Source organism: Opisthocomus hoazin, chromosome 7 (genome assembly GCF_030867145.1).
Source record: "Opisthocomus hoazin isolate bOpiHoa1 chromosome 7, bOpiHoa1.hap1, whole genome shotgun sequence".
NCBI classification, from domain to species: domain Eukaryota; kingdom Metazoa; phylum Chordata; class Aves; order Opisthocomiformes; family Opisthocomidae; genus Opisthocomus; species Opisthocomus hoazin.
The window spans coordinates 64,125,093-64,152,526 of NC_134420.1; positions in this window are offsets into that span (position 1 = coordinate 64,125,093).

Here is a 27,434-nt window from a genome sequence, read left to right on the forward strand (position 1 = left end):
GCCCATTCACAGGTACATTCTTTCATACAGCTGTTCTAGCAGTTGATAGCAAACTGCCTGAGAAATTTTAGATTATTTTGCTTTGCCTTATTTCCATAGAAAATGCTCCATGTCAAAAATGGGGTTGTAATATGAGTCTGTATGATTCAAGCTATAGAAGAGACCTGAATGGAAACAGCCTCGCTTGAACCATTTATTTTGCAGGATTTCCTTTTTTATCCTGAGGGTTTAAGATTTTTTGAAGTGTCTTAGTATAATTTCACTATTTTAAAAGTGTCTGAAACTTTAAATCATGCCTCTATAAATTATGCACCTTATTTGGGGAAGGAGAGCAGGTGAGAAATATTCATTCCTTTATTGGCTGGAGGATCCTCAAATGAGATGGCAGTGGAATTGAGACTGTCAAAACAATAAAAAGGAGTGTTAACACTGATAATTATGTTACTCAAACAATCAGAAATCCTTGGAGGGTGCATTTTTAATGATGCATTGTAAACCAAATTGTGCTTCATAGCTTGAGAGAGTAGTAAAACAATAAACCTATTAAGACAACTTTTGTCTATCTGCTCCTGTCTGCGTTTGTGTGTGGTCAGGGGAGTTTTGTGAGTATTAACGGAGTAGGCTTACATACTATTTTTAGTAGTTGTTGCCACTGCCAGTTGTTTTAAAGACTGAATATTCCCAATTCTATTAAAAATAAATCAATCTCAACCACAGTGTAGTTGTGCTGCTGCTCCAACAAGCTTGCTAGACATCTTGCCTTCAGACTTGTTTTTCTGTCCTCAAAATGAGGCTGCAACTCCATGCTATACTGGGCTGCAACTGGATTTGAGACTTCTGGTGAGGGACAGTCCCAGTCGGTGTAAGCTGGTTTGGAGTTTGGATGCATTTTATCTCTGTGCATAGGAAGCAATTGAAAGCAAGAACTGCGGGTGGTAAACTAGTTCGATGATTGCCTGTCTCTTCCAGTGTCCTACTAAGTGTGGCCCCTGTATAAAACATTAGACTGGGCTAAAAGGTGATTACTTTGTGTGCAAGAAGTATTAAAAGTCTGTCCTCTTTACAGGGAGGCTTTTTGGACTAGTTCTGAGATGCTTTGCTTTGCCAAAAAATGAATTTGATTTTGGCGGTTCTCTGAATTTTTATGGCAAATAAGGTTTTGGTTCTGAGGGCTGTATTCTGTTCTCTTTCCTGCTGCAGGTTTTCCCCTCTCCTTGCTGTGCCTCTGTTTCTTTCAATAGGATTGCTCCCATGTAAGCGCAGTGTAAAACCGAGCTCTGTGTTGGACTTGCCCAATGCTGCAAGGAAGAATGTGGCTGTGCTTCTAGAAATACTGGAATTAGGCAGATAACATCAGGCAATAAATCCTGGCAACCATTCTTGTGTGCAGTGGATCTGTTTAAAAGAATATATAGCAAGTAGAATAAGGTCCCAAATTATAGCAGTATGCAGCTGTTGGTACTGAAAGAGTATCATTTCAGCCTTCAGACAAATCTCATTTTCTGAAATTAACCTCGCAGCTACTCTTTGAGCCAAATAACCTCTATCTTTTTCCCACTGGAAAAGTGAGAAAGAGGTCATTTTCCTACTGTGTCGCTGTGTTTGTCTGCAGTCTGCCTGGGTCTTATCAATTAAAGCTGCTTTAAAAAGATAGGGACCTTTACTTTTTGTGAGCACCTGTGTACCCGCTAGGGACAGAACTGTATGGATTAGGGTTATGGGAATATCCAGGAACGTATCTTTGTTTTGGAATCAAACAGTAATAGGGTTTTATGTACAAGGAACAGAAAAATTCCTAGGGGATTCATTCCAATTATATCCCCAATTAGGAGAAAACAGTTTCAGTTTAGTTTGGTAGGGTTTCTGCATCCTTAGCAGTTATAAGCATTTGTTCCTTTATATGATGTTGTTAATTAAAGCTGTTAAAATTTACTACAGGCTCTCACATTCCTGGACAAAGAGAGGTCATTAGCCACTTGCAGTTAAGAAAGGGAAAAAAGTATTTTTCAAAATATATTTGAGTCTTTAAAGAATCAATCTTAGTATCAGAACTGGAGAAGAAATGTGGGTTGATTCCTAACGAGTTATTTTTTACAAAATTAGATGTCATTTACAGCAATCAATTTTGAGTTTATATTAAATATTGTGTGTCCCTTCTGTCTTTATTTTGAGCTAAAATATGCTTCTATGGAGACATTATATTGGTCCTTACTAACTCCTCACTGAAGAAGAGCCTGATATTGCTGCTCAGAGCTAAGAAATTCTCTCATAAGACCTCAACATCTTTTTTTTACAACTGTTTAAAATAATATGGTGCTCTATTTTCCTTGTAACTTTGACAAATGATTAATTATAAATTTGAGGTACTGTGGTTCAGACAGAAACCTAATTGGCTATTTGTGAACCAAGTGTGAAAGTGTTGAATGCAGCTCCATGCTTCGATGCTACTTTGATATCTCTTTTCAGAGGTTAAATCCTCTGATTTGAAATATATGAATACACACCGCCTGTTTCTCTCTAGTGGATGTATACATTTCCATGCAAAAACATAATTCAGCTTCATGTGACATGATAAAGCTTTATCAGTAACTGTGGGGTAAAGAATATTTAAAAGAAAATATGCTTTCTCTTTGAAAAAGCTGTGTATTGAAAATCCTGGATTCTTAGGGCAGACCTTTCTTAAACTTTAGAAAATATGGAAATTCACATGTAGAATTCCCTGAACAATGACCTCTCTGCTTTGCATCTCTGACCTTCCCTTCAGTGTTGCTACGAATAGTGCATTGATAGAAGAGAGGGTCAGAGACACTTTGGGGTTGAGGAGTATCTTGTGAAGCTTGCAGCCTGGTAACAGCTCTTGGGTTGCAGATAGCTTGAGCTAGCCTCTGTCTCTCATTTCCTTATGCCAAAATATACGGATAAATCTGGTAGCTTAGTTATATTAATTTGATTTCATTTGTAGAGCTTGTCCACAGATCAAACATTAAGTGCTTGCTTAAAGGTTTTGTTAAGGCAGACTCTGACTTGTGAAACTGTGGAGGTGTTCCTGTAAATCTTGCTGTGGCTTCTGACACCAAATTGTTCACTTCAAACTGTGTCTTAGTGATAGTGACTGCTGTGAAAGATGTATGTTGAAATTCCTATAAAGGTGGGATTGAAATCAAAGTGATGTTAAATCCATCATCCAAGAGAAACACGGAGTCGAAAAGAATTCCATGCAGAGGAAATACAGAACTTCATTTTTAGATGAAGAATTGTGGGATATTGAAAGCCAAGAAGATGCCGGACTTTTAGAGGATGAGATCAAACAATTAAGGTCTTTTCCTGCTTTTATTGCTATCTGCAGGTTTGTGTGAAGCACATCCCTCACTCAAGGTCTGATGGGTATGGTTGATCAGAGCACAGAGATGGGTATTTTATGGAAGATTACTCTACATCTGCCTAAGGACCAAGTCTGTAGAAACTATGCAATGCCAGTGAGTTAAGTAAGATGTGGGCCTTTGCACTTCGCCACAGAGCAATGGATAAACTGATCCCAATCAGTTATTCCCTGCTTCAGTCATAACTTTCACCTTTTTTCTTTGTACATAGCTCAGAGGATCATGAGTTACAAGCGGGGCAATGAATGTGAATCTCTACCACAGGCATATTTATTTCTACCATCTCATCCTCTTGCTTTTGGTGGCAGGGAAAGTCTCAGGAGTCAGATGCCTCCGTCCTTACAGGAGTATCATGGCCAAAAGAATAATATAGAACACATAACGCTGTTTTCAGTTCATTATATTTGTACTATTCCTGTGTTTAGAGGATGGTGTGGTGAAGTTTACTGTGATTTCACAAATACATTGCCAAAAGGTGTCTCACGATTCAAGAAAAACAGTCAGCACCCAAACTCTGCAAAACCTGCATCTCCATTTCATTCAATAGGAGTTCCTGTTTTACTTCTTTCCCCCGAAGGAAAGCAGTAAACCAGCTATTACGTAGGGTTATTCTGGAAACCTATTTCTAGTTTTCTAGAAGAAATCCCAATTCTCCTTTGTATTGAAATATTTAAATATTCGAAGGAGAGGAAAAAGAAAAAGTGGTTCTGAGATATCACTCCGTTGGAGATGTTCCACCATGTCAGTGTTGAGCTTGCATTTTTTGAAGTTCCTTTGTAAGGAGAGAATATCAGAATCAAATCTGAGGCAAGCTACCTTCAGCCACCGATGCCTCTGAGCATGTCAGTCATGCACTGAAACTGCTGGCACAGCTGGTACTCTGTACACAACAGGGAGTAATTTTAGCACTAAAAATATGAGTGTGACAGGTGCACATTTTATTAGAACTTTTTTTATTGTGCATTAGTGGAGAGATGAAAAGTAGCAGCACTTTTTGACAAGTCTTGAAGTGGGAAAAGGAATGAAGGTCTATGGTACACATTGAAGGTTGTTAGCCAAGTATGGGTAGTTCACAACAGCCTATTCTTTTCTCCATTTCAAAAAAAAAAAAAAAGATGAATTTTGAGCAGCTTGCACAGCCAGAACCACTCACTCTTTTTTATGAGCTTCATTTGCATTTATACTCTTTCCTGCTGTTGAGTACGCCCCTTTCACTTGTCCTAAATCTACAACTGCACTGGGTGCACTTAAGTAGCTGTTTCCTACTGATATATTGATCATCACACTAATTACATCCGGGCTCTGTATATGGGCTAACAGAATCAATTTATTTGAATTTTTTATAGGGGGAAAACTCTCCACAACTAATTAATTCTACAGGGATGGGTCTAACTCTTCTCTTTTCTCTCTTTTGTTTTCCTCCATCAAAGTTTTTGATATGTAAAGCTTGTGCTAAAACCGCAAAATGTGTGGGGACAAAACGTGATGATTTTGTCTAGCAAATTTTCATATCCTTCTCTTCATAGGATTTTTTTTTTATCTGATTTCTGCTTGGTGGCTAGCTGCTTTTTTCTGATGTGGTGTCACACAGTGGGCCCTGGGTCTGCAGTCAACACGGTGTACAGAGCCTGCTGTGCCCATTGAGGTCAGAGAGGTTGGCTACTTATCTGAAGGAATGGGCCATGGGTATTAACTGATCATTTTATAGATGGAGCAAGAATCTTTTTTTTTTACAGACTCCTCTGCAGGATTATGCCTGTGTTTCATTCAATTTGTCAGAGAATTGAACACCTTCAATAATTTTAAGTATGTGACACAAATGAACCTTTCAATAGGGCTTTCTTTAAACTGTGAAAGTTTCCAGATGCCTTTTTAACTAACTTTATGTGAAGTTATCTAATCTGAAATCTCAGGCGTCTGTATGATGCCACTCCTTTGACAGGTACTTCACAGACTTTTTGAAGTGGATTAAAAGATATTTTAAAATGGCAATGAAAGGTTTGAGTACAAGCTATCATGGAAAACTGGGTAGAGCCTGGTGATAGATATGTGGTGTAATGAGACTTTTAGCCTTTTACCATCTAGACCTTCTCTTTCAATCTGGGGTGCGGAGAGTTTGAAAGCTATTACCACTGGTTGGTGTCTCTTTAGTGGTTTCTCTAAATTGATCTGTTGGTCTCAGTTCTTGTGAAAATGTCCATTGCCAATGGATTTCAATAAAGTCTGCAATGATAACTGTAGCACAGAAGTCAAAGGACTCCGTATTACCATCATAGCCTTAATGAGGATCATACCTCTCACACTATGATAGGTCCTAGGAGAGGTATTGATCTGGGTAATGTCCATTTTCTTTTTCTGGTGTTTTTAATAGTGTGCCTACACCAGGATGCTTGCTTTCCCATTTGTCAAGACTGTTGCTTTCATGAACACAGAATTTGATTTAAAAAAGTAGTCAGATGTGAGTGTACTCACTTGCCTTGCATTTTTATTCAGTGGTGTCTTGGAACAAACAAACTTGCTTAACAAAACATTTGAGAGAACAGGCCAAGCCCAGAGCCTTTCTTTTCCTGCAGATCAAATTTGTCAGGAAAATGACAGTTATAAAGATGTTTAAATAGCACAAATGGAATTTAAAAATGGACACAAAATGAAGGCAATTTAATGAGTGCAACACAAGAAAAAGCATTCAGTGAGCTTGAACCAAACTCAGGGAGAGGTTTTGCAGCAGCATTCTGGATACAGTGATCCATAATTTAAACTTGGGCATTTTAAAAAGAATCATGTTAGTTTAGACTGGAAGGCATTAGAGTGTAAATCAGAGAGTCTCCATCTCGGAGAAGCTTAAACAGCTCCAAAGGTCAAGTAGAAGATATAAAACTGTTATGGTATGTTTGTTATGGGCCTTCAAAGAAAGTGGTGAAGCAAGCAGGATGTCAAAGTTACTTCAATATCGGGAGAAAAGATCCCACGCACTCTGGGTGGAACTCATGGGATTTAGGACTGGGCAGCGTGGGTGGGAGTATCCCAGAAACATTCAGAAATTTATCCTGAGATCTATGCATGGAAGTAAAGCAGTTCTAAAGCTCTCTGTTCAGCATATACCTATGGCTGATACAGAGAACAAAGACAGAAGTCTGCAGGAGTCTTGAAAAACTACATAAAAGAAGGAACTTCTGGAATTTATCTCAACTGTTATCTGGGTGGTTGGCTGTGGTGCCAGAAAAGGAAAAACATCGTGGCTTTTGGCTGTTGTAAGGAAAAATCCAGTAAGAGTAGTATAGACAGACCAGGAAGGATGCTTTTCTGAGGAGGCTGCTGCAGATGTGTCAACTCCTTCCCATGGGAAAGAAGAATTCACAAAAACTTGAATTTAATATCCAGCCTTGCTGTGTAATTCCTCTGTAACTTTGAGCAAAGCATATAGTCTTTGATTTTCAAAGGCAGTTAGTGAAGAGAGGAATTCGTGTGGACTCCTTTGAAACTCCCACCTTTAATCTCTTTGTACGTCATTTCTCAGAGGCAGAATGGCAGAATACATCTGTCCTCTGCTCCTGTCTGTCTGCTGGCTGTGAGTTCCTCAGCGTAGGACCTACCTCACTTCATGGGTGTGGGCAATTGTATAGGGGTCTGAGAATTAGCTGGAGCCAATAACAAATGTGATGGTTAGGTAAGAAATGTCACTGATAAGGGCTCCTTTTCCCTTCTCTGAGGACACCTCAAGACGCGACACTCTGTATTCTGGATGGACAAGGATGTGGTCACACAAATTTCACTGAGGTCTTGAGAATCGCGGTCAAAGCTTGAGGTGTCTTCCTTGAAAATTAATCCATGCAAGCTCCTCTTTTAGGGACAGATTCTACCATCTCACACTAAATTAAGGTTTAACAGATTTACAGCAGCCGTCTATATCTTATCCTGAACTTGTTATGGTTGCACTTTTTACTCCTCCAAGCTGTGTTTTTTTTTCTTCTTGTATAGTTTTAGAGTTTCTTAGCTTAGAAGCACTGACAGTTCTTCACAAATCTCTCTCTCACCACTAGTTCCCTTTCACTCTTGGGGTTGAAACAGGCTTTTTGAAAACATTCATCTCCTTTTGGAGTAAAAAATTGCACTCTGAGGAGCAATCTTATGAAGAAAGAGAGAAGCAGGAATAGTCAGCAAATATATGTTCAGAAAAGTCAAAGCTGCGGGGGGGTGGCAGTGGTGTGATTTATGATGTTACCGAAGTAGGACTGTAGAGAGAAAAAAAACCCAGAAAGATGTTGAAGTAGAAAGAAAAAAGAATGTGGGATAGGTGGAGGGAAAGAAGAGAAGGAAGGAGCTATAAATCCTATTTTTTAAAAATAAAGGTGAAAATTGTTTATTCTTGTGTATTTAGATAGTGATTCCTGTGGTTCCTGGAGGGTAGTTTGAAGACTCTGTTATCTTGAGCATCCAGTACAAACAATAAGAAGATTCTTGTTGGCTGATGGACTTTGCAGTTGGAAATTATACCTAAATCTTGAACTACCTTTCTCTAGTTAAAGGAACTGTCATGACAATAGATAACTGCAAAATGGGAACTCACTTTGTAGTGGACTTCGAGACAGTGCAACTTGCTGTTGTGATTCATTATAGTGAAAACTGAAAAACAAACTCAATCAACAATCAAAGAACATTCAGGGGAAAAAAATGCCCCTCTGATTTGAATAGATAACTCCTTTCACAGGGATGATACTTCACTTCATTTTCACTATATATAAAGATGTATAATTTTTGAAGTGCAAATAATATATAATGCATCCTTCCGTAGGCAATGAAATGAAAACCTTACCTGTATCTTTCCAATACATTGTGTCTTTTCTATTACCTGGGTTGTAATCCTTTTCCGTGCTTTCAATGTTAAACACTAGTATTTTGTTTTCGCTGGAGTTGCATAGTGTGAGTAACACACAGTTCTCTGACCAGCTCCCTCTGGGATGATGTGATCACTGCAGTTATGATATGAAATAAAAAGAGCATCCCTCACAAAATCAGAAGGAAAAAAGTGATGATTTATGTTGGCTGAGATTTTGACCCAGAAGCTTTGAACATGCAGTAGCTGTTATTTATTCTGTCACCATCAATCCCAGGCAGGAAAGGCTACTAAGAGCCTTCTCTTTGCAGGGCTGGCATTCTTTCACACAGTTCCCACCGCCCTGTCTTTACTCTCTGCCTTAGCTGCTTTAAACAGACATGCTGTCCTGTGCTGAAATGGATGTCTTGTGTAGCAGGGCTTTTTAAATTATCTGGAGTGCATACGGAATCTGAGAAATTTCCATTTTATGAGTTAAGTCTTACTGCAGTTTTATGACAAAATGAATTAAACTGTTAAATATTCTTTGGATCATCTTTACACATCACTGTTTTTTACTGTAATAGCTTAACAGGTTTCTGGTATATATTACTTATTCTACAGCCTGAGAAACTGGTGTTCAATACCTGTCTGTGTGGGCTGGTCTATAAGACAGGCTGCTTTGACAAACTCCAAGCCCAGGGAGTCATGTTGGCATCTGATTTTTGAAGGAAGGAAAGACTAAAGCAAAAATACATTTGGATGACTTTGCGGGGCTGTTACACTGCAGACTCTGCTGGTCTTGCTTGTGTTACATATTTGCACCAGGAGAGTGACAGGTGGCTGCTGTAGGAGGTGAGGGATTTTTCTATGGGGAAGGTGGGTACATGCAACTGCTTAAAGAGGTCCTGGGTGGAGGTGCAGGTGGTCAGATGTCCAGAAATCCCAGGCAGTTGTGCTATAGTGAGTGGATGGAGCCAAATGGAGTGTTAAAGATTTCTTGCCTTCTACCGCCTCCTAAGAAACACCTGCCTGGTGATATCAGGAGTGATAGGAGGTGAGATCTGGATAGCAAGGCAGCATGACGTATACCTGGTTTTTCAAAAGCCAATGTGGTTTGTGCATTTTATGGTGAAAGCTTAGGCTTTCACACCTTGACATTTGCTGAAAGGGAGTGGCTCCTGCCCAGCTAAAATGGAAACTGCTTGTTAGCCCAGTCAAGTCTGGCAGGTTAAGGAAATAAATCCTCTGCATTTCAGGGAAACACTCTTCACATTTGGTTTTATGGTGATTGAGGGTCCCTTCTGGAGAGCAAATTGATTTCTGAAACATTTGTTACAGTAACAATGAATAATGTTTCAACTAACAAAGACAGAAATCTTATGAAAGGAGCATTCCCAGATTACAGCAAAGAAATAAACACAAGACTTTTATTTTCAATATATTTTGCTTGTCATTTCTGTCAATTCTTGAAGGAATTTATGTTTAAACAGAGCCTTTCTCCCTCAGACTGCCTCTCCTGGTATAGGCAGCTGAATCCTGGTTCAGGGACCATCAGCACTGATACCAAGGGCTGAGCTTTGTCATTCAGTTGGGTGAAAGAAAAGTTCCTTTCCCTTTTGCAAATTAAGTGAAAATGAATAACACTTAGGTTTCCTGCACCAACCACTCACTTTTTTTCTTTAATTTTGGCAACACAAGTGATGTCTCATCACTGAAGGCTACTGAAAGACAAGGAAATCTGCCTGCTCTTATAACCTGGATACAGCTGTTGCTGTAAAATTAGTACTGCAACTTCTTAGGGATTCACTGAACTCTGGAGATTCCTTTCCTGATCAGAGAGAAAGAAGATCCAGGGTGGCATTAATAGCTCTTGAACTATCATTCACCGTTAAAGCCCTTTTGATTTGATAAAAGGAATTTGGTGCCTGCAGAGATCAACCGGTAGAAATATGACTTAGTGGGAAAGAGATCAACTGTGGTTTGGTACCAAGGGGTTGTTGAAGAATTAGCAATGAACTGGAAGTGTGAATAGGTTTTACATCCTTAAGTGTATCTCTGAGACCGTTTTTTTTTGATCATGGGAGCTTAAGTTGGCAGCAACATCAGATCTCTCAGAGAAAGAAGTGGCTCCTGTCGTTTATGGCTGCAGAAAGGGGCCCAAAGCAGAGGAATCTGGCAAACCTCTCTTTCTGCTTGTTTGCCAGCCGAAAACCTGCTTGTTTTGAGTCTGCTCTTGACAGTCACTGAAATTTATACTCAGTGTCTCCCTATCATTTCAGTGGAAGACTTCCATGAAAAGACAGGTCCACAGCACCAGCCTGTCCTTGTCAGTTCTCCCATCCTGTAGGAAGGAACAACACTACTTGCTCTTAATATGTAACCTGCTAGAAACCACTGTCTTTACTTCAATGGCCTTTCGAACAACTTGTATTTCAGCACAGAGGCCAACACCAATTTTACACTGTTTTCCAGTAGCATGTAAGGGCCATAAATGAGGTACAGACTAGCTGAGGAAAAAGTGGAAGATGCATACATAAGATTGTACACTGGAAATAGCATACTTCCAGTATTTTAGACTTCCTGCCATGGAGAAGGGATGAATGGGACTAGAGGGACAGGAAAGACTACAGTTACAGAGACTTCCAGAGAGCTCAGGGGAGAAATAGTCGCCTGCCCTGGATTGAGCTTTTCTTAAGCGCAGATTGAGTCCCATTTTCAAACATATTTTTTGCTTTGTTATTTTGTTGTATACTGCTTGGGAATTGAAAACTATGTTTTTGTATAGCAGCTCAGCGTGTGTTTCTTGATGCATTAGAGCAGCGTAATGGTGAGCTTGAAGGGATGCAAGGTGTTATTACGGTATTTGAGGCAAATCCATTTGCTGCTGTAATCCTTGTGCAAACCATAGGCCAAGACCATTTGGTGCTGCATACAAAAGGACAATGACAATAGTATTTATCGTTATAACACAAATGCTCCCTGAGATGATAAATGTTTTGCAAAACTGCAGAAGTTAAGTAAAAGTAAGAAATGATACTTCATGCCTTTTTCTGAAGGATTTAAACCTTGAAAATCCGGTCATGAAACTACTTAATTCTTCTTGGGATGTACGTTTAGGAAACTACTGAGGTGCCAGGTTACACCGCATTCTTCTGGAGTCACATTTCTGTTAACTACAAATCAGAGATGATAGGATTCCCATCTCTGTAACTTGAGGTAAATGTGTATCTGCTTCTGTGTATTAGGAAATAAATATTTATATGACTACATAGATTGATGAAAGCCTTGCAACTGACTTCAGTGGACTAAGCCTGTTTTTGAGACACATGTCTCTGCTTTGATAATCTTTCTGGCTTTGGCAGCAGCTCAGATAGGGATAGTCAAACTTCTCTGCAAGTTTTTTTTTGTTGTTGTTTTTGACACTTTTGATCAACATTTCAAACTTGGACAAATGGAATGAGCGAAGGGGATAAACCATGAAACCTGTGAAATGTTTCCAACTGTTTTTGGTGAGTGATGACGACAACCCTGGACCGAGATGCAGGACATCACACTGTTTACTTTGCTTCCTATATCTAATTTGGTTGCAGTTCAGAGGACCAGAGTTAGAAGCTTATGGCTGTGGTTAAATATTAGACAGCCCTGCTATGTAAGCTGATTTTAGCGGTCTGTGCCCAGTGCCTCTCCACTCTATTGTGCCAGCACAGCGTTTGTGTGGCTGTGTAGTAAAATGCATCAGGGCACTGATTCAGTTGAAAGACAGCTTCACAAAAAATAAAAGGAAAAATGATGAAAGAACAGGTTATATTTCAGCTGGATCAGTTCCTGATGCAGTTCACAGTCTTACCTTGTAGCCAGCTGAGCTGGCACAACTGAGAGATTAACCCAAGTGCAGGAGGTAGCTGGTACTGCAACTGGGGAAAAAAGGTGTGCATGCTGAGGTCTCAGTATAGCCTCTAGGAGAAGAGATATGTCTGGACAGGGCCAGCCAGAGCACCTAAATGTGGGGTCTGTTGGAATACTCCTGCTCTTCTGAGAATGTTAAGCCAGTTGTGTGAAGCCTTCGCAGGACATGAAGCAGAATTTCTTTCATGTCCATTCTCGAGCTAAAATACTGTAGGAATATCTGATGTACCATAAGGAGCAAAAGAATGTATGCTTGCTTTGGTGAGATTTCCTGTCAATTTTTACAGATTCAGCCTGTTTAGATAGTTTTGATAAGATGCTGTAAAACTCTTAGTGTGTCCAACGCTTCTGACTTCAGTGAATCTGAGCCCTTTTGGTCTGTGTGGGTAAGAAAGAAAGAAAACTCGGGGTGGGAAGAAGGGCCTTGGTAGGAAGGGTGTGTTGTGTAGGGAGAAGAATAAAACATTATTGGCATGTATTTTAATACTTGAGAATCTGTACGTGATCTCTGTTGTACTTATGTTTCTGGAAGTAAATTTGAATGTTATTAAACATTGACAAATATTCAGTGTAAATTTCAGGTATTAATGAGAAACTTACAAGCAGACCTTTAAAAAGCAGAAACGTCATCTGTATTTTCCTAGTCTGACCTGAGTGGCTTCAACGATTTTATGCTGGGCTTCCTGATGTGGAGAGAATTATTGTCCCAAATGATGATAGCACTTCCGCCCCTCATTGGGGCATCTTGGGGAGAAATGCTTTTGAGCAGTGAGGCTCTAAAATGCTGCGGTAGTGGGATCCATGGGAGTACAATAGACAGACAGACCTTGGTCCATGCACACATCCGTCTCCTGCTGCCTTCTTCAGAGAAGGGAATGTTTGCTCTCATTAGGAGATGCCTCTCTCAGAGGAAGTGTTTCTTTGTGTTTCAGCAGTCTTGGTGACTTCCATACTTGGAATGGTTTGAGTTTCTCTAGGACAGACCTCAGTAAAAGTTTCTTACATTTGTTATGCACCAGGGCCCCAGTGACTGACTGTGTGAATGGCATCTTTATAGACTCCTTTATAGCGGGAGTTTCCTGGGTGGATGGCAGTCAGGCTGCAAGTTTCCCAGAATTCAGACTTCTGTATGGCTTAGATCTGGTCATTAAATCACAGATGTTTCTTTGAAAAAGCTGAGTGTGCACGAAGTAGCTTCTTTCAACATAGCATGCCTAACAACTTGTGGAAAGCTTAGACTGAATGGAATAGCTATTTGATTTAAATGTTTGGTCACTTAATGTACAAAAGACCTGGTGTGTGGCTGTGTTCCTGAAGATAAAGAGAATGATGCATAGCGTTTGCAGATATATATGTAAATATTTTTTTCATTTGCATCTCTACCTTTAACAGATAGCTTCTGAATCCACAATGTTCTTAACAATATATGCATGCTGGGCTAACCAGTAAATATAGATCTGAATAGATATGAACATCAAAACAATTAAGAGTGCTAAATTTACAAAAATGTTATGTGTATGTCTTTGTATGTACATCTGTGTGTACAAAAATATCATTATATTGTGAAAATGGGCACACAGTACAATCTGCCAAATCCCAAATTTGGGATAGGAGTGAACAATCTGCTCTCAATCAAAATAAAATGCTTTCTGTACAAGCAAAGTATAAGGAAGATTTTTACATATGCAGGAAGGTTTTTTTTTTATACCTGCATATATTTTTTTTTCATTTTAAGCACTTCAGTGCCTAAGTTCTAGGCATTTTCGAGTTAGCTCAGGAAGTGTGAGAAATTGTATTAATGATGGCTTCAGATAGAAACTAAAACAATTTCCCTGTCACCAGAAATATATAAAATTACTCTTCAGGTAAAATCTTCACCAAAGCAATGTGCATTTTTCCTTGCATTCTTTCTTCCCTCCCGTGCTATTATAGGTAAAACTAAACTACTCTCTTTTGTAGGTTATCATTTCCAGATCTTTACAATGCTTATCTAGAAGAGCAGCCAGACAAATAACACAGCACTCAGCAGGATCACGCACTGTATTTTAACATGATGAAGGCAACCATCTAAAAGAAAAGCAAAGTAAAATAATTTAAAACCATAGAAACAGATTGTGGATCATTGAAAAGCAACACATTTGGAACACAGATGGTTGGTTCTTCTCCCCAAAAATAACACGTGAAGAAAAAAACCCTCCCTTTGTTAATTTTAATTTTTATGCAGTATTTATACTGACTAGCTATTCAGAGCTCCTTATGGACAAACACAAATGAGGTCTTTTCACTGATGAGCATCCGGTCTTAATTATTTTTAACAGAATAGAGAAGATGGTCAGGAAACTTTTGAAAATGAGTTGCGTTTTTATCGCCTTTAGTCTGATGAAATTTCTTCTTGTTGAAAATAATTTGCTTGAATTTTGAAATATGAAAAATGGTATGCGGCCCAGTTAGGCTTACCCTCTGGTAGCAGCTAATGCCGAGAGCAATAGGTTGCCTTCCTTATTAAGCCAGCGGCCAGCCAGGGAAACACTCTGAGGACTTGCAACTGCACATGCTTGAATAAGAGCAATCACTTCTTCAAGTTGTATGTCAGCCTCTGACTACGTGAATTCTGTCCCATTCCTGAAGTCCAGCATCAATAGCAAGCCCAGGACTTGGGCAGACTTCTCAACCTACTGTTGTCTTAGTGCATAGGCCTCCACTCTTCACAACATGAAAACATGTTGAGGGTGGGTTACTTTACAGCCATGGTTCTTTGTCTGGGATCATGTCTTGGGCAGGGGCTATGGTATGAGTCTGTGACGATGGAATGAGACATCCTTGGGTGCAGGGCACTGGTAGGAGTCATACATTCAATTAGAAAGGACTTAATCCAGCATACTAGTCTCTACCTTCCTCAGACTTCCTAGGAGTGAGGTCATGCCACTGCCCTGTAAATGGCCCTTGTCTTGGGCTTGGTGTGCGGGACTGGCAGGGTTGCATTAAGGGTAGGTGTGGGCTGGTGGTTGTGTGCTTGTTTTATACACACATCAGGAGGTCAAATATGGATTTCATCAGACTTCTCCCACTACGTACAACAGCCAACAATAAACTACCGATATTTTCCTCTTTTAAAACACCAAATAGTAATCCCCATTAGATGCAGGGTGCCTGAGATAACTGACATTGGAGACTTCTGGGAAACAAGTTATTTTACAAATGAACGAATACTTGACTCTGCGTAAGATTGTCTGCCCCAAAATCAATTACGTGTGTAAAACTTCCACTCCTGCCCTAGCCCATCGTAAATATTATTGGCAAAAATATCCATGGTGTCTGCTTTGGCTGCTAGCCTTGTTTTCTGGTGCGTCATTGTCTCTGATAGCTGTATGTGCGCTACACGGCATGGCAGCACAGCACGAGGGGAGATGCTCTTAGCAGTCATCATCACTCCAGCAGAAGCTGGGAAAAGAGATTGAACTTTTGTGCTTTCCCTTTCTTTTCTCTACACTAGAATGACTGGTTTAAACTGTACTTAAATGAGGAATAAAAAAGGAAAGATAAGGCCTTATAGAAAATGAGTTGTTCTTGGCTTTCTTATGTTCCGTCATATTTCCTATTATACTATAATGAAGGATTTTCTTTTTCCAAATGGCATTTTTGGAGCCATACACCTAATCAGTACATGCTCCACAGTCTTCCCATCTTGTACCTAGTGAAAAGGTCATGCAGCATCTGACAGCAAACAGCATTTGCTCAGCAGTGGCTTTTTTCCTCCAGTGTTGCCTGCAGTTCATGTAGCCTTTTTTCCTGAACCGCTCTGCTGTGCATACCTCTTTCACTGGCAGTTGTCCTAATGCGCGTCCATGGCTCAACATGGTATCTGCAGCTGTGTCCTTTTTTTCAGAAAAAAAGCCTGCTTTCAGAAGGCGTGTGGCTGAGCAGCTCAGAGTGAGTTAGAAGAATTAAGGCTGATATCCCACTCACGAAAAGTCCAACCAGTCTCCGACAGACTGGACGTCCCGTCTTTCAGTGCTCTGTCATTACTGTCATGAGTGGGAAGCTTGCCGCCTATTTGCATTTACAAGTTGTCCCACTCAGAGATGGAGTGGATTTGAAAGGCAAACGGGTTGATTTGCAGCTAGAACCATGCAAATAGCTGCTTTATGTCCATGCTACAGGAAATGAAGGTGAGGAAAACATCAAGTAGATAAGTATTAATAGCACAGTGCTAATTTGTGGGGATATGTTTCCAGGTAAAGAGGCCAGAAGCAGGATGTACAGTGCTCTGTTAAAATAGCTACGCGAGATAATGTGAAGCAACCATGTCTTAGAGAGATGTGTTAAGTAGCTTTTCTGAGATTACTCAATCAGATAAAAAAACACGAAGGGAGACATAACACCATGGCTTCCAGCTCCTTTTAGAAGAAGCCTTTAATTATGTTTTATGTGTATTTAAGTTTATGTGAAGCTATTATGAGTAAGACAAGTATTTCTTTCTTTGCTTCTAACTTTTTTTATTAGCAGTTGTCAAGACAGTCCCAAGCCAAACCTCTGCTTCTGACAACTTTGATCTTTAGAAAAGTTCATACTGGCTTTAAGTTTTGTCTTATGCTTCATCAGTTTGATGGGTCTAGAACTCCCATTTTTATAGTATTAAAGGAAAAGAAAATATTAAGACTGGTTGAATTTATTCAGATAAAAGAAGAGCCTGCAGAAATCTTGAATCAAATCTAGCACTTTTGCAGGTTGCAAAACGTTTTGACGAACCCATTAAAAGAAAAAAAAAAACATCAGGTTTGCCAACAGCTTAGCATTTCTTCACTTCAGCTGGAGCTGGAAGCAGAGACACTGTAATACTGTGAAGAAGGATTATTGTTTTGTGCCCTCCAAGAATCGAGAACATTGTAGAATAAAACAAAAAACATATATAGGTCTCTTTTAAAGAAATATTTGGATCTCCGTTTCCGATACTGTTTCTGGTTGGCTGACTATTTTTGCAGCTGGTTATTCCTTCTTAAAGTTATTTTCTCAATAAACAGTGGATTGGACATTTTTTTCTGCAGTATCTGTGGGAGCCTGGAGATGACCACTGAGGGCAATAATAGTTAAGACCCAAATGAGTAAGGTTAAAATGCTGATTTTTCCAGTCCCGCTTCAATCAGTGAAGTGACTAGCACTACTGTAATGATGAGATGAGTAGATGCTCCCAAAGATAGGTGAATATTAAAGGCCGAAAATCCTCAGGGAATCACATGCCCTTCTTGTGAACTGCTGGAAATACGCTTCATCATCAACTGTATACTATGGGTAGATGCCAATTATATGAAAGCCCGTCTCTCTAGATCTATTAGTGTTATTTCAGTGCGTGGGGGCTGGAGCTTAATACAATATGCTCTTTTCTTCTCTGACTAGTAAAGCAGCACAAAATAGAATTATTAGTATAAATACACGTTGCCTACAAAATGTAAATCTAGCAATTAGACTTTTCCCTGGTGGTGTGCTCTAATGAGTGTTACCAAATTCTTTGTGTTGCTGTAGGGAAGCAGTGGGTGTAGCGGTGGGGCTTGGCTAATTTACGGGGGAATCCGCAAGATATAAAATTTTTCCTTGATAAGAACAGAAACAGATTGTATTCCAAGCAATATTTATCTCAGGCAAGTTTCCCTCCCAAAAGTACCGCACTGGGAGCATCACCATTTACAGCTTGTGACATGATTTCTGAGGCCTTATGACATGTGTGAGCTGGTGAAAACCTTTACAGTAGGAGTTACTTAATCCTCTTTAATCCTGAGAAATGCTGTGTAGGTGTAGGGAAAGCTCTGACAAACAACATGTGGCTGAGGAGAGTTATTGGACCCTTTGAGAAGTTTGCCATTCCCCTCTTGGGTTGAAAAATATATTTGCAATTCCTTCTTTATGCACCGAGCAGGGTGTGCAAGACCTGATATTTTATGGCTTCATTTTAGTAATTTATGGCCCTGTGATGTGTGCCCTGGTTTATATGTTGCGTAACAACCATATTGTAATTACAGATGGTGAAACTTTCCATAAAGCTACAGTGGAAAATGCTTCTAATCTGAAAGGAAAATGCTGGGATTGTCTTGTCAAGACAGTGCTAGGAATATCTTCTACTGTTGTATGACCTCTCTAGAAAAAACCCTGATCCACGGTAATGTAATTATAGCTTGCTGTGATGGGCAGATAACAAAGCAAATATTGGAGTGAACCGATTGCCATCTCTTTAGGAGCAGGATCTTGACAGCATTATTTCACTGAACCCAGCTGCTACTACTTTTTTTCTCCTGCTGTCTGATGAGTCGGTACTTTGTGTTGTTGGAGGAACTCCTGAGCAGCTGATAGTAACCCTGAATCACATCTTGTGAGTGCCGAGTTATAACTTTTCCCTGTCTGTTTCACTTTTTCTTCCACTCTCAAAGCTGTCTCCATTGGCTGGAGACCCTGGCAAAATAGAAACTAATGAGGAATACGGGTGCTTAGACCCCCCGAAAATCAGGCTTTATATTGAGGCTTTGAGGTCCGGGACCACAAATGTAAGTAACCTCAAAATTATGAACATTTATTAATAAATTTATATGGTACTTAAGTAATGACAGAAGATGTAAATGACATCAGGATGAATATATGTGCTAAATAAGCTTGAATGCTTTCGTTCGTTATAAAATTTCTCTGTGGTTTTCATTATATATTCCTGAGGGTGCAATCAAGGAGTTTCCTTCAGGCAGGCAGAAACTAATTTTTCTTCTACTTTAAGCCAACCAGAAGTTGTGTAACCATGTTAGGTCAAACCCCAGCTTTACAGGAGGATACACGCTTAGTTGTGGTATGATATACCCTTGTGATTAAGCCTATTAGCCTGGGACATTTCTTTGTGTGTTGGGAGACAGCCTTGTAGTACAAAGTATGGTTGCTGAGCTGGATCTATTCATTGTGATAATGTTACAAAAATCATCTAACCTTTCAGAAAAAAAAGCACAGCAAAGGAGAACCTGAGCTTTAAGCAAGCCTGTGTCAAGCTTTGACACAGCTCAAGCAAAGGTACTAAGTGAAAAACTTTTGGGAACCTGGGTGAAATGCTTGGCAAACAGGAGGTTGGGTTAGAGTGAAGTCAGCAGGTCTCAGGTGCAGGAAATATGAGAAGTTCTTTCCATGGTAATTTTGCATCCGTTCAGACTTCAGGTGGTAAGACTAAAAGAGTCTGTGATAAGGTCTAGTCCTGACTGATTAAGTCATGGGTAAATTTAGCCTTAATATCAGGGGAGATAACTGGCTTTCAGGGCTTGTATCTGAGATGGAGCAGATGATAATTTTTACACAGAGTGGTGTTTCTAACACACAAAATCCAAGGACGTACTAAAATGGGACTTTCTTCAAACTGGAAAAGGTTTTCCTCCCTCCAGTATATTTGTTCTTTTGAGAAAATGTTGGGACATTTTCATCACTAAAAAATCCCAAACATTTCCTTACTTAAAGAACATTTTATTGTTAAATATAAGCTAATTATACACAATGGAAAACCAGGTCAAAATAAAAATTAAACATTACAACATTAACAGAAGAAAACACTGTAACTGACCCAAATGGATTTTTTTTAATCCAGACTTTTCCTTATGAAAATAACTTAGCTTTTGACATTTTCACTTCATTTGAACAGAAAACAAGGCATCTCAGGTATTTTTGGAAGTTAGAAAGCCATTTTCTGCCCATTTCAGCTTTAGGTCTGGCATCTTATCTGAACCACCAGCTGAAAACCTGCTTGATGAGCCAACTTCAACCAGTAACTCCAAACACTCCTAACTTCAGTGATACTTAGAGTGGAGCCTGATTTTGGTATGTATTCTAATTCTTGAATTCCCTGTGAGATCTGAACCACATGGAGAACTTTTTTCCATTACAAAGCTATGAAGAGATTAAGGTATCTTATTCCAGGGCATTAATTTAGATTTTCGTTTGGGCATCTCTGAGACAAAACCCAAAATGTTTGCATCACCTCTTTTAAAACCTCTCAGTATTCACCTGAAGCCTTTTCTTTCCCAAATTTTTCTCCCAAAGCACCTGTAGATACTCAGGTAACAGCAAAGATCCCCTACTTATTTGGATGGCTAAGTAACCAAGAACTCTAAATGCACAGGAGTGTTAACAGCGTTCAAAGACTTAATTTGCAGGAGCTACAGAGAAAGGGAAGAAAGAAAAAATGAACAGCAAGCATTAATGAGGTAGGACAGGGTGCAGCTGAGATGACACTGGCACTCTGCTCTTTTGGGCTCTGATTTTGAACCAGCGCATGTCTGAACTTTGCTGGATGGCAGGCAGATGCTGGAGATGGTGCATTCCCCAATTAAAAAGTGCATTGCACAGTTGGGCTGTAAAGGGCAAACACCAGGTGAATTTGGATCCTTTTTCTATCTTTTCACTCTCTTTCTCAATTTCTGGAGTCCTGCAAGGAGCAGGACCGTAGCAGGCAAATTAATGCTTTGCTTTTGGAGAAAGGTACCCTGGTGGGAACAGAAGCTGCTCAAATATCTTGGACTGCCTCCCACAGTAGCTGCAGTAGTTTGCCTTCCTTGTGGCAACTACCCACCCTGATGATGCTTTTAATCAGTAAAATGGAGTTGATCTGCATTCTCCTTGCAGTGAATACCTACTGGGTTGGGAGACTGGGAGATACACGAGAGGGATAGCGTTCATTATTTATAGCCATTCCTATGGTGCTTATCACCACAGTGTTTATAAGTGAACACCATCGACAAGGCTCTAAATGTGAGATAAAATTTAATAATGCATTAATAATAACGTGCACTTGTCTGTGGTGGCAGCAGTTGTGACTGAGATGACTTTAAATGGGAGGAAGAGAGAACTGCCACAGTTCAGGGAAGGTGCAAATCTGCCACAGTGGAGGAGGAGGAGGAGGCAAGGGAGCCTGGGAGAGCCAGTGGGCTTGGCAAGGGGAAATGCCAGCCTAGAGGTACCGGGATCTGCCCGGGAATCGGGGCAGCAGAAGACACGGGTGGGGACTCAGCAGCTTTGCAAAACTGAATGCGTTTAAACAGCATATTCAGGAATAAACAGGAATGTACTTAAACATAATTATTAAAGCCTTCCCATGCTGCCCTGCCGTACACATATGAACACATGCAGAGGCCTGTGGAGCTCATGCTCTGAGGTAATGACAGAAGATGACGAAGCCTGGAATTTGCCTTGTTGAAAAGCTACAGTTCAAAGCTGGCCTTCTGGCTAATGAAACCTTTCTACCCCCGCACTTGTTTTATTATGTTATAGTTCTCTCTTGCTTGTCTCTGTTCTGTTTTCCTGCCTCTAACATGGAAAAAGGCAGTTTGTAGCCCTCTGTGTTAACACTGGGGAGAAGAGCTGTAGAAAGCAACTTTAACCTCGCACTGATGAGGCAGGGTGAAAGGAAGGAGCACAGTCCCAAACAGAGTGAGAAGCAGATGCACCTGAAGCAGTGCTCCTTTCAGCCAGACCTGCATCTAGATTAATTAATTTTTCATTCTTCAGGAAGGGAGAAATATCCTCCATAGCTACTACTTGCCTGTGACCTACAATTTGGTTTCATGATCTCCTATTGAAAAACCCTGCAATAACAGGTGCAGCATTGGCAGTACATGTTGAAAGGAATGAGTCAAGAAACAAGGGAGGTTGAAAGGAATGAAAGGAGTCAAGAAACAAGGGAGCAGTTTCTTCAGATACAGGTCGAGGTATTATTTTCAGAGACAAAACTGCAGTTTCTAGACGCATATGGCATCCCTGTGGCACGGCAGGTTGTGTGTTACTGACCACAGTGCTCTGATTATCTCTCTCCCTTGTGCAGAAAGACTTGATTAGGTGTTCTGCATAAAAAATCCATGGTTAAACCCATTTTCTAGCTGGATTACTTACTTCATAAGCACCTTCAGCAGTTTCAGTTCAAATATTGATGAAAGAGTGTTCTGGTTCTGGCTGCAGCCGGCAACAAAAGCGCCACGCGGCCGCCCCTCCCCCCACCACGGTGCAGAGGAGAATGGAAAGAAACGGGCAGAAAACTGGTGGGTCAGGATAAGGGCAGTTTAACAGAACAGCAATACAGAAAAGGAGATTACACAGAACAAACCCGCAGAACAGAACCGCTCCCTCGGACCGCACCGCCGCTGAGCCCTCCCGAGCCGCGAGTTCCCCCCCACCAGAACCCAGCATGACGGCACATGGTATGGAATATCCTGCTCTGTTTGGCCAGGTGGGGTCGCGTCAGCCCCCTCGGCTGTGCCCCTTCCTGGAGTCAGGGGAAAATTAACCCTGTCCTGGCCAAAACCAGGACAAGGAGTTTAAATATTAATGTGCTGTAATAATTACATAAGAAATGCTGCTACAGAACTCGGCTTCTGTTTTGCTCTAGAGCTTTACTGTCACCCTTAGACAACCTCTGCTTCCTAATACCCTCTGCTTTCCTTCCTCATGAGGTCCTCCTCTATGTGCTCATTTTCCATGATGACACCAGAACACCTAACAGCCCTATCAGTTAAAAGTGGTCCTGAAGTCAATACAATGATGCTCATTTACTAAGGGTGTTCAAGAAAAACAACACACTCGGTTGTCTCACCCAGAGGAAACCACTGCTAGACCTGTAAATAAAGATGACATGTCTGAGTAAACACAGAAAAATAAGGTGCCAGGAACTGAGAACCCCATCAGCTAAGTTGCCTATTTCTCTTTTCTGCCAGTTGACATTATCCTAGTTGTACTGAGTCTTTCCCCTGGAAAGTTCCATGGCTGGGAGAATCCAGCATCTTCACAGAGCAGGTGAGAATCTTCAGCGAGGAGCTGTGAGACATTATGTGTCTCGCTAGTCAGCTATTGCATATTTGTCATCTTCCCACTTTTGGAAACGTATAATGGGACTCCATTTCACCAAAGGTGTCCAGGATGTGACAAATCAGCACAGGAAAATCCTAGGGTGTTGAAAGCAATATTTATTGTGAAGAATTCACACTCAAACTACCGTAGGTTTTACAAATAGACTTTGCAGTCCATAAATCCCTAGGCTTTAAGGGAACAGATAAGCTGGTGCAATACATCCATAGTAGCTTTAAAATGCCAGATAGTATGGTGGTCAGAGCAGACAAGGTTTAGTCTGTGTGATGGTGTGTTGCAGCTACAGATGCTTTCTGAAACCATTAAGGCTGGAGTTTTCTTTCACCGAATGTCTCAGTTTAATGTTAAAAAGTGGTACGCGACGTCCACAGTTAAACCTGTCAGGATCCATAACTCCTTTAGCGGAGGAATATATTTCTTTATAGTAGAGATTATTGAATTCTATTCAATTGCCTTTATTTCTGATATTTTAAGCTAAAAACCCCAGTGAAAATAGTGATACTGCTAGCTGTAAGGATGACCATCTCAGCGGCTTTCGTGTGAGCATGTGTGATTTTATTTCTTTGTTTGACTTGGGAAGCACAAGGAGTCTTGGATCTGGCTATAAGGAAATAACAATTAATTCCTCTAGAGTGGGTAGCTCTCAGTTCGTACAGAGCCGTTTGAGCCAGCTCTTGTGCCAGCTGTCACATGTTGGCACAGGCTTTATGAGGAAGGGTGATGCGGAAGCAAGAGGGTAACAGAAGTAGCGTCATGTGCTCACCAGTCTGCTTAGTTTCAGGGCGGGGGGGGAAGGACATGAGGCAGGTTTCATGTCTAGGTAGACTTGTATGAAGTTAGATCTTCCCTGTGAATGTGAAATTTCATGCAAAATTCTGCAGAGTCAGGCCCAGATGTTAGCATAGAGGCAGGAATTTGTGAACCTTTCCTTCACACTCACCTTCCTTGTTTTCTCTTGGTCTGAGCAGTCCTTGCAGCATGCTGACGTCTGTCAGAAAATTTTTTTTCAAAAGTTCTTGCTTCTGTTGCCACAGATTATTGGCTGGTGACCACGCACGGAGCAGAAGATGTGTTGCAGCGAGAGAAGTACAAGAATTCCCAGGCTGCTCCCTGGGGAAACAGAAAAAAAAGAAAAAAAATGAGTAAGAGCTACAGTAGCAGAGGCAGGGCAGTGTCCACAGTGCACTTTGGTAGCTGGTATGGGAAAGAAGTGTATGATTTATGATTCCAAGCAACTGGCTCACCTTTTAGGTATTTTATAAGATGAGCTCAGTAGGATGATGCAAGCATTGGCAGAAGAAGATAATGTTTCATTTTTGTTGGCTCCATCCTGTTGTCTGATTTTGCTAATTGCAGTAGTGTTGGCCATCAGAGACAAATTACAGACTGTCCGCAAATGCTGGAGAGGGAACTTGGATATTTTTCACTCACAAATGTTTTAAAAGTGGAATTTCGTATATAAAACTTTTACTTCTGTATGCATACTGAGAAGGACACAAAGATCAGATGTCTTCATTTTGGATTAAATCCCGAAAGGCATTAAGCTTTAGAATTGAGATCATTCAGGCTGTTCTTTGGACCCTGCGTGACCTAATAGAGGGTGAAAGTCAGAGATGGGCAGTAGAACTAAGTGGCTTTGGCTTGAGTCTTTCTGTGCTTTTAGCAAAGAAGCGAAGTGCCAATACCAGCAGTAGAGTTATCTGGCAGCTTCTTTATTCTTATAGCCGCCCCTACTCTTAAAAAAAAAAAAAATCAAAGGTTCTGGCTAGCTTGGTAGCAAAGACGGCAGTAAGCACCTGTGCTCCACACACGCACGTGTGTGCGTATGCCACTGCTGATCCGTCTGCACAGTGGGTATGGAAAGCAAGCGGCACATGCCCAGTCATAAAAAAGCTTGAGCAAACAGTGCTACATGCCATAATGCGACGAGATGAGATTCAAGAGCTGGCTTTTATCCTCTAAGTTTTTCCAAGTGTAAACACCACTGAGAAGCATATGCCTGACCTAGCACAAATCACTCTTTCTCCCAGGTGTTACAACTGCTTATCCAGGTTCTTCTGTTCTCCAGCTGGAGTCAAGCGTGGCAGGGAAAAAAATCTGATTCCCTTGGTTTAAAATAGACTTGGTACTTTCCTAACTACGAAGAATAGAGTTCTCCTAAGCTAGCACTGTGCAGGTAGATAGGAAAATATGTAAGAGGATCATTGGAAGACGCTGGCAAGAGAAAGTGAGAGTGTGTCTGAAATAGGCATGACATAGTTAACTCCGCTTTGATGTACCAAATGCAAAGGGGCAGCAAAGCTCAGATGGGACAATGACTTGGGGTTGTCAGGAGCCAGGCCATTTAGGATTTCATAGACCAAACTTGACCATCACTTGGCTGTTATCTCAGCATTGGTTAATCTGTTGGTGCAGGTTAATAGGATCTCCTAAATGGCTTGTAGGATTTAACATTAGTTATAGTGCTTCTATACCCCCACAAACCAGCGCGTTCATGACATTGCATCGTAGTATAGTGCTGGTCAAATAGTTTTCACTGCTGTTCTCTTGTGCTTGGGGGAAGCATTGGTCGGGTGCAGGTCTTCCAGGCTGCGCCCCACCCTTAGACGTGGGGGCTGTCCTATATGTCTCTGTTGTGCAAAGGGTATCGGTGACAACTTTCCCTACCCAAAAGATGCAGAAGATCAAACATGGCACTATGGTTACAGCTATGGCAGGCAGTATGTGCTCATCCTTAGGACTGTGGGAGGTATCACATCTGCGATTTTGGAAAGGTCTGAGTTTTGTTTCCCATGCCAAAACCCATGATCTAATTTGTGGAAGAGTATGTCATTCCAGTCTAGGATTTAGAGACATGGATTCACTTTTCTTTCACAGATCACTAACAAGTGACTCAGCCTCTCCATACCTCCAGTACTCATCTGGCTAGGACTGGTCCTGAGTGCGTTGGGAGGATAAGTAGGCTGAAAGATGAGATGTTCAGATTTATACTGAGGAAGCTGGTGGTATTGTAATATCGTAGCTAGATACCCTTTAAGTGCAGTTTTAAGTACGGTGCACTACAGACTGCTTATTAATAAAATATGAGATGGTAAAAGTCTGTTTTCACTGATCCTGGGTGGGTTTCTTTCCTGGAATCCCTTTGAAATAGCAAGAATGCAGTCATTTTACCCTCCTTGTTAAGTGTATTATTTAATCCCCCACACTGTAGTTCCTTAAGCATAGAAACAATCTACTTTACACTCAGTGGGAACAATGAGATGCCCCAGAGCATATTTAAAACAGAACTCCGAGACACAATTACTTGGCTCAAAAGGGTTTGAGCTACATTTATGACTATAGAAGAGCTCACCAAAATATGCAGACAAATCCTAGTCATTTCTATTCTATTTCCCTTCCTTTCTTAGAACCTGAATAATATGACTAAACACTAGAAAAACTGGAATTCTTTTTTTGGTGACTAAAATGTGTCTTGCTTCCTCACAGGTTAGCTCTAAGCCTATTTTTTCTTTCTTTCTGTTTTTTGTACTTTTCCCAAGTATCTACTCAGTAGTGTTTGCTGGCTGGGTTTGGCTGTTCATTTTCTCAACATTGTTATTTCTGAAATCATGTACATTATATTTAGAATCAGAGTGACATTACACAGACACATGAATATACAGTACATGTTGTTTATAGTCTGCTTATACATACCGTGCACAGACACAAATACATGCACCTCATGTTCCTACACTTGCAGATGTGCTAAAGTTCTTTATATTTTATACATACTATATACACACTATTTAAAATATTAGAATTTTAAAGATAATTTTTTGTGGGGAGAAGCACTTTCAGTAATGTTTGCTGAGTGGAAAGCAAAAGACACTGTTAAAATGTAAAAGATTTGCAAATGAAATACTGTCTCACCGCATTTCTCTTTTCTAAAATCTCTGTGTCTGGACTAAGAATGTATTTTTCATGCCTGGATTTAAAGAGAGACCTCTCAGGAGAGTTAAATAGAAACCAAATAAAACCACAGCATCTTTGTTTGAAAAAGTCTCTGGGAAACATTATGCAGTGCTTAAATCCTGCTCTGCTTGTAGCAGGTTTTGTGGATGTCAGGTTGATGTGTTTAATATATTTTTTTTCTAAAAAAGACTCAGTAGTGAAATATTATTCTACCTATAATAAAGTACAAAAATTTTAAAGTAACAAAGAGAATACTGCTCTTTTTTTTTTTCCCGCTCGGTATCTACTGTTTAAATGATGTCTTAAAATATATGAAGCTAATATAGTTAGAAAGGTTCACAATCTACTCTGTGTGGGGAGGAGGTACAGGGGCTGGAAGATGCACTTGAAAAACCCCCGAGAGCCTTTGGTTAGAGGTTGGAGACAGCTGTGATATCCACAAGGGTCTGTCGACACGAAGCTGTGGTCGTGATGGAGGGGCAGCAGCAAGAGAAAAGTTGCCTTTTACAGTCTTC